This window comes from Zonotrichia albicollis, chromosome 7, assembly GCF_047830755.1.
Source record: "Zonotrichia albicollis isolate bZonAlb1 chromosome 7, bZonAlb1.hap1, whole genome shotgun sequence".
Lineage (NCBI taxonomy): Eukaryota > Metazoa > Chordata > Aves > Passeriformes > Passerellidae > Zonotrichia > Zonotrichia albicollis.
Window position 1 is genome coordinate 12352983 of NC_133825.1, and position 8184 is coordinate 12361166.

General features: G+C 48.4%; 1 long non-coding RNA gene across 1 annotated transcript; it reads right to left on the minus strand.

Annotated features, from left to right (window-relative positions):
• Nucleotides 1-5052: 5052 nt before the first annotated feature.
• On the minus strand, nt 5053-7657 carry LOC141729633 (uncharacterized). The gene is made up of 2 exons (XR_012581037.1): nt 7005-7657; nt 5053-6612 (listed from the first exon to the last, which is right to left on the minus strand). It is a non-coding gene; the product is annotated as an uncharacterized LOC141729633 (long non-coding RNA).
• Nucleotides 7658-8184: the final 527 nt, after the last annotated feature.

The following is an 8184-nucleotide window of genomic DNA, read 5'->3' on the forward strand; positions in this document are numbered from 1 at the left end:
GAGGATAGGAGGATTTCACCGGGGTGAATGGTGAAGGGATAAGTTAATTAGAGAGTGAAACACAGGGTTTAGGATTTCTGTACAGGGGGGTTTAGAGAAGTAAGATGGAGGAATTGGGCGTGTCCTGTCCTTCTTCTTCTTCTTCTTCTTCTTCTTCTTCTTCTTCTTCTTCTTCTTCTTCTCCTCCATCTTCTGTGGTGATGTTGGCACTTTAGGATTGGTTATTACTAAAAGTGCACTGGTTAATCAGGGTAAAAGGTATTGGGGAAAAATGATAAATATTGTATATGTAACTCTGAGTATAAAGATAGGTGACCGCCCCGGGGGGCTTGGAATGTGCTCATGGCTGGCTGCTGAGCAGACCTCTGTCGGGCCGAGAGAAAATCTTTTAGATAAACAATTAATAAACACCGAGACCGAGAAAAGATCTGAAGCCTCTTCTCGTCCTTTGAAGCGCGGGCTGCCCAAGGCCACCCCGGGCCATTCCAGGCTATCTAAACAGCCGGGAATCCGACAATCTGCAGGCATATGTGCACTGCAAAAGCAAGCAAGCAAAACCAACAAATGCCAGTATATCATTTGATCAAGCTCCATGTTCCTGTTCAGCTGCTTTTTGGCAAAAACTTCCCCATCTCTTTCAGTTCTCAAGCAAATCTTTTAGCATTTGTTCAGGGACTGGCCAACTATAGGGCACTAAACTGTCCCTCTGACCTTCAATTTTTACAAATGTGGATATCTTAGAATTCTTTTGAACAAAATGGGCACCACACTTTTGCTGAAAGAGCTCTATGATACAAACAATTTTCACAGTCCAAAAATCAACAGTCAGCTCAAGATTTGTAGCTTTCACAGGTTGAAGAGGGAACGCATGGCATGAACCGTAGTTTCTCGGTGCGGCTCACGTCTGCGTGCTCATTTCCCTGCTGGTGGAATTGTCGGTGCGCTCTTGTGTATGAGACGGTTCCATGTCCTTCGCAGGGACCCACTTAGGTCTGGCACCTGTGCATATACAAGCATACCCTTTGCCCCAAGTGATTAGTGCAAATGGTCCTTCAATTTGTCCTAACTCAAGGTTTCTGATCAACACCAGAGGATTTTCTTACAATTTTGCCTGTGTGCTGTTTGAAAAGTGCTTAAAAATTGGAGGATTATGTCCTGCAAATGAGCTATTCAAAGCATAAAGACATCTAAAGCTATGCTCAACACCTTATCAGAGGTGTTGCTTGGATCCCCCTTTTGTTGATCTAGAATGGGTTTTAGAGTGTGGTGCGTCCTTTCAACAATTGCCTGACCTGTGTGGGAATAGGGAATTCCAAAAGTGTGGGAAACACTCCAGTCCATCAGAAATGTCGCCAATTTTTGAGCTCTGCATGTGGGGCCATTTGTCGGTTTTTGCCTTGTGGGGGATCAGTTTGGCGAGCTCTGGACTCCAGTGACACTGACAAGGACAAAAGCAAAAGACGAGAGGCGCTCTTTCTTCTCGGGACCCAAGTCCCACAGCTTTAATGGAGAACAGCTCCAGGAGAGAAAGGGGAGAAAGGGAGCATCCAGGAGAGGAAAGAGGATGTCCAGGAGAGGAAAGAGAGCGTCCACCTCGTGGCAGGAGAATTTTAACCCTGGAGGAGGGGGGGTGGTAGAAAGGAACTACCATAGGTCAACATACGTAAATCACCACACTATAGTTTTCTGCATAAATTGCTGCACTTGTTGCAAACAAAATCCTAAAATCTCCCCAAATACAACCATTCAGTCCCAAATGATCTCAATGAGGGAGAAAAACCACTCAACCCCCCTGTATACCCAGGCACCAGGTGTCACAGGGAGTACCAAGCCCTGCAACTACAAAGTCCACACACACAAGCTCACCGGGAAAGGAGGATCTCTTTATGAGGGGACAGAGTGCTCGCTTTTCTCAACACAACACACACCATAAATCACAACAGCATCCACCCACATCATCTTCCTCAAACATTCACGCACTGAAAACACAACCACAATTACAACACACAGGAAAAATTACAGCAATAAAACAGGATTTGCTCAATTCACCCCCAGAATTGCTAGCAGGTCCTTATTGACACAGCAAATCCTTTCTGCCAGCGGCCAGACCCAAACTCAAACTGTACAGGCCTACGTTGTGCGCAGGACATCTCTGTGTGACTTAGGAACAGCCCTTCCCCTGCGTTCGCCCTACGGGTTACTTTATACAGAGTTAAACATTCCCTTTCTCCACAGTCCCAGCAGTCTTGTTTGTCCTCCACGAGGAACAGCCGAGAGCGGAGGTGCCTCCAGGAAAGGAATGTCCTGGCAGTGCCCAGAGACGTCCACAGCGCGGTTGTGCTCGCTGGAGCAGAGAAGCGTTCCTGGCGCGGTCACCAAATGAGGTGTGTAATAGAACTCACCGCAGCTGAAGTTAGAAGGTGGTATGTTTATTACATCGCCAGGCACAGGAGGAGTAGTCTCCGAAAGATATGTGTGAAGAATCACTGGCTCTCTACTCATCTAAAATATCTTACACATTCATGTAATTCCCAAAAAACCTAACACATATTCATTAGGTAACACTGCCTACCCTCCTTTGTATTAAAATGTATTATAATGGAGTCCAAAGTTCCTTCACATTTCTGCAGTCTTTCACTTCAAATGGGTTGGTGGGTTTTACAGTGGGGAATGGTGTCCTTCTGATGAAGGCCAAGACGTCTTCCTCAATTTGACCTCTTTACTTATGACCTGTTGGCAGGCTTTTGCACTTCTTGGCTATAGCTGAAGTTTCGGGGCCCAGGTGCAGGCTCTGGTCCTCTTCTTTGTCACAAAGAAATCGGCATCCCATCCTGCTTCTTTAAACATAGTAAAGACAGGCAAGGGATATATTATCCTAGCCTTAACTACCTTACCTGCAAAACATTAACTATCCCTTATTATTTCTACTCTTCTTGCTATACTCTTTCCCCCTAACTAAATCTTGCTGAAATTTTAACTCTTCCAGTTCTTTTAAATCCTTGATTCATTGGCCTCATCTCACCTGCCAGCCATGTGTGAGCCAATGAGGAAACTGGGAAATTCCACTCCTGAGCAGGAGATATAGGGCCTGGTTCTGAGCTGGAAGGGTGAGAAGGATGAGATGCACACCATTTTCATCCAGGGGATGTCCTGAAAGAGCATTGCCTACCCTCCCCTGCTGCCGAGCACCATGCTCCACCTCCTTCTCCTTCTCCGCAGATTTTTAAGAATCCAGGGGTTGCTGTGTATTATTTGCTATTGCAACTAATAGAATGAATTTGCTTTGCAAGCCCCGTTTTGTCCTGGGTTCTTTTGTGCATGGGGCTCCTCCTGAACCTGTGACAAAGGCCAGCAGGGACCTACAGGACACTCCTATACTCATGTCAGGAAATTCTGAGAAGTGCTTTAAGTATCAATAAGTCAAAAGGTATCAATCAGTAAATCAAATAATTTGGGGGAATATTTAGCCTGTGAGTTTTAGCAAAGTATTGAAAATGTCTTAGATCCATGGGTACAAACAGATAAGTGAGATTGCTGGGTGTGCACCTATCAGGGAAGTGATTCCCCACACACCCAGTGCTGAGATCAAGTATTGCCTCTCTTCTAACCCTGAGCTGGCAGCAGAGACCAGGCCCTGCTTGGTAACATTCATTTTGAAGACTTGTGTTGAGCAGGTAAGAATGGTCCAAATTAAATCTTTTCCAGCTGTTTCCCTTTGGTTCACCTGTTTGAGGGTTATAATTCTGTGCTGCAGGTGTCCTGGGTGTGTGCAGAGCAGAGCAGCCCCAGAAACCCCTTGGCTTGCCCACCAGTTGTCACGCCTTGTTGCCAGGTGTGCCCAGCTGTGGCAGGAGAAGGAGCCCGCAGTGCAGTGGGCACCGTGCTCTGCCCAGCCGGGGCTCTCTGGCACAGAGCAGCAGCAGCGCCAGCACCGTTCAACCGCTCCTGCCTTGGCTTCCCCTGGCACACAGAAGCCTCTGGAAATCAGCACCGCCAGCGGTGTTCCCAGCTTGGAGCAGCTGCTGCTGGCGGGCAGATGCTGCCAGTTCGATTGCTTCCAAAGGGGAAGAAAGGCAGAGATGTACATGCACCACAGCTCTGGGTATGTCCAAGAAAGGTGCAAATATGTGGGGAGATTTGTTAGGAAGGATTTCAGCTGTGATGCCAACAGTGCCTTCTCTCCTGGTTCTGTGTGTTCTAGACAAGTAATGCAATGGTTGGCTCTGACAATTAAGAAGCAGATGTTATGTGGATGTTCAAATGTGTAGTGATGATATTGTTATATATTACAGCGACCTTAGACGGTCACTGTGGTGAGAGAAGGACGAGAATCTTGTTTCTTGATCAGAAGGCTGATTTATTGATATAGGATATATAATACATTATAACTATACTAAAAGGAAGAAAAAGAGAGGTTGCAGAGAGCAGCTATGCTAAGAATAGAATAGAAAGAATGAATAACAAAGTTCTTTGCCCAGGGAATCTGTCCCTGAGCTGCTCCTGTGATTGGCCTTTAATGGTACACAAGGAAGATGAGCCAATCACAGGGACACCTGCTACATTTCACAACAGCTGATAACAATTGTTTACATTCTTCTTCTGGGGCCCTTTGCTTCCCAGAAGAAGGAGAAATCCCAAAGAAAGGATTTCTATGAAGAAATGTCTGTGACATCTCACCTTTCTAAATTGTATAAATTAAAAGAAAAATGCTGATGTGAAATGAACAGGAGATTTCTTCAACTGTAAAATATACAATACTAATAAATCACTAAAACAATCCTACAATCTAAAAAAATGCAAAAAACAATGCAAAGAGAATTCAAGTCCAAGCAGCTGGGTTTCAGGAACAGTCCAAGAGCTGAAGTTGTTTCTCTTGGATATCTGAGAGTCCTTTTCGGTCCTGAAAACAGACTTGCTGCAAAAGTCCCATCAACAGTTATCAAAAACATATTGACAATCTTACAACTATTTCAAACAATTTCAAACAATTTGAACAACTTTAGAATGTCCTTTTCTGGCCCTTCAATGCTTCAGTGCTTCAGAGCTGCTGCCCACTGTTTTCAATCTTTTTTATTTAATTTTTTTTTTTTTTTTTTTTTTTGATCGAAAATGAAAAGAGCAGCAGCAGAGCAGAGCAGTGCCAGAGAAGAAAAGGCCCTGGTGACCCTGGCCCATGATGGACCAAGAACCCCAAAACTGGCCCACAAAGGGGGACCAGGACCGGTAGGAGAAACCTCAACCCCCAGTAACACCAAGAGGCCAAATGCTGGCCCTGGCCCAAAAACTTCATGAGCCCAACGGCCCAGGCCAAACCCATGAGGCAGGCTCTGCATTCCCACAGGCCTGCACCCTGCTGCCAGTACAATGGCAGCACGAGTGGGGACACGCTTTCTTTTCCCAAAACCACTGAGGCATGCCAGCAGCAGGGAAATAGAAGCCTTCCCCAGAAATCTCACCTGGGGTCTGGACATGTTTGTTCCCCACAGCAAACCAGCTATGGTCTCCTCCATCTGTGCCCTCTCCCTCTGCACTGCAAACGCAGCAGGTTTGTCTCTCATCTGCCCCATGGTTTCATCCCCACCCCCTCCGGGCTGGGAACCAAAGGCAGAGCTCTCGGGATGCACCTGCCCCCCGCCACTAGGGCGCAAGAGAGGCGGCAGAGATGGCAGCCTCCATGGGACAATCCCCGAAAAACCACCCCCGAACCCGCCGAGAATGCTGATCTTAAAAGCAGGGAGATGGGCTGTCCCCCCAGTCAGCTGGGGGGCAGCCCCCGCTCCACGGAAGGGAAGACCAGCCGCCGGGGCCCCTGCTACAGCAACCGGTCCGGGATGGTCCGAGCTCGAACAAGCCGCCGGTTCCAGGGCAGTCTCTGACGCCGACACGGAGGACACAGCCTCTGACAACGGCAGGACTGCTGGGGCAGCGGGGGGGAAGCCAGAACCGGGGAGGGAATCTCGCTGGATGTAGGAGTGGCCGTGGGCTTTTCCGAGGGTCCCGCAGGTTTGGCGCCGTCTCCAGCACCATCCTGAACAGGGACCGTCTCGGCTTGAGGTGGCGAGGAGGCCGATGGAAGCGGCAGAGGGGCCGGAGGGACCGGAGAGATCTTCTCCTCCGCTGAGCCGGAAGCTGGAGACGCGTCGTCGTCGCTTAGCAACTCAGCAGCCACAGGAAGTGCCTCTTCTGCATTCTCAGACGCAGGCGCTGGCAGGGGCGGGGAGGCCTGTGAAGCCGTGGGCGGGACTGCCTGGAGAGGCGGAGACGGGATCGCCTGGAGTGGCGGCCGCGCCGGTGAGGCGGGTCTTGAAGGCGGACGCAGCGCTGGCAGGGGCGGTACCAACGGCACTGGTTCGAGCGGGACCGCCCATTCCCATCCCCCCGGAGAGAGAGAAGGAGGGGGGGGAGAAGGTTCCGTCTGCGCAGGCTCCGGAGAAAGAGTAAAAAAAACTTCTTCGCTCGGCGCAGTTTCGCCCCCCCCGCCGCGAAGCAGGGGGGGCCGGGCAGCCCCCACTCATCCCCCGCCGGGTCTTCTCCCGCTGAGGACAGGGGGCTGGGAAGCCCCCACTCATCCCCTGCCGGGTCTTCTCCCACCGGGGACGGTGGAAACGGAGCCTGTCCATAACAGTTAGAAATCCATTGAAAAACAGCTGCTCTCCGTTTCAAAACTGGGAAGAGCTTTAGAAATGCTGGGTAGATAAAAGGCAAAACATGTTCCTGGCCCCAGACAAACTGAAAAATGGAGTTCATGCACTCCCAGACACAAACATCCAAGGCGTACAGGACATCAGTAAAGAACCCAAAAAGCTTTGCCCATCGAAAGAACTCATAGAGATCTGTTGCTGACAGAAAAATCCCATCTTCTCTACACCATTTTTGCCAGAGGGCAATAAGTTTCTCCTCTGAAGGGGAGAACTGAACCTCTTCTTCCAAGGCATGTGTCTGCCATACCAACCGCCACAAACTACGAAGGGCTGGTTCATCAGGAAGGGAAAAGACAACAGTACCTTGTGAAAGTGTCCAGCTTGCTCTGGCCAGCTCTGCGAACATCTCCCTCAAGGTTTTCCAGAAGAAGGTTCACTTGTGGTCAGCCTTGGCTGTGAACTCTGTCCAAATCAGGATCTTCAGTTCTGCAACTCCTGGCTTGATCCACTTCTGTGGTCACTTCAAAGCAACCATCACATGCTACACATACAGGATTTTACCCAGTGCAGCAATTTTGCTCCTCTGGTCTTTATCAAATTAATTTTTGCCCTGACACGAGGGGTCACCAGATATTACAGCGACCTTAGACGGTCACTGTGGTGAGAGAAGGACGAGAATCTTGTTTCTTGATCAGAAGGCTGATTTATTGATATAGGATATATAATACATTATAACTATACTAAAAGGAAGAAAAAGAGAGGTTGCAGAGAGCAGCTATGCTAAGAATAGAATAGAAAGAATGAATAACAAAGTTCTTTGCCCAGGGAATCTGTCCCTGAGCTGCTCCTGTGATTGGCCTTTAATGGTACACAAGGAAGATGAGCCAATCACAGGGACACCTGCTACATTTCACAACAGCTGATAACAATTGTTTACATTCTTCTTCTGGGGCCCTTTGCTTCCCAGAAGAAGGAGAAATCCCAAAGAAAGGATTTCTATGAAGAAATGTCTGCGACATCTATATATCCTCCCATAGTCCTCTTTCTCCTCCCCTTTGTAATAGCCTTGGTAGTCAGGGCATTTGGGGAGGGCTGGCTTGTGACCAGCAGGCAGGGGGAAACAACATCTGTCCTCCAGTCAAGGTGCAAGAAAGTAATCTCCACCAATGGACAGCAGAGAAAGAGTTGACTGACAAAACTTTTGGAGGGGCCAAGGGTATAAAAGGCAGAGCATCCTTTTTCTGGATGAGTGCATGTCTGCTAGTCATGGAGGCTCTCAATGCTGCAATTTTTCCTTATTCATTGCTTTGTTAATGTTTAATAAACCTTTAAAATGTTACAAGTGAGAGTAATTTCTCACACTTGCAATGCTGTGCGCCATTGTCTTGGTCTGGTTTCCTTTGCTTGTGTCCCATCTCAGTGCTCAATTGGGGTACAGACTGTAGGTGCTTGAGGCAACCCTGAACAACAGGGTTTGGCTCATGAGGGGAATTTGTGCTCCTTTGTGACAGAGGAGAACTTTGCATACTGTTTTCTGTTTGCT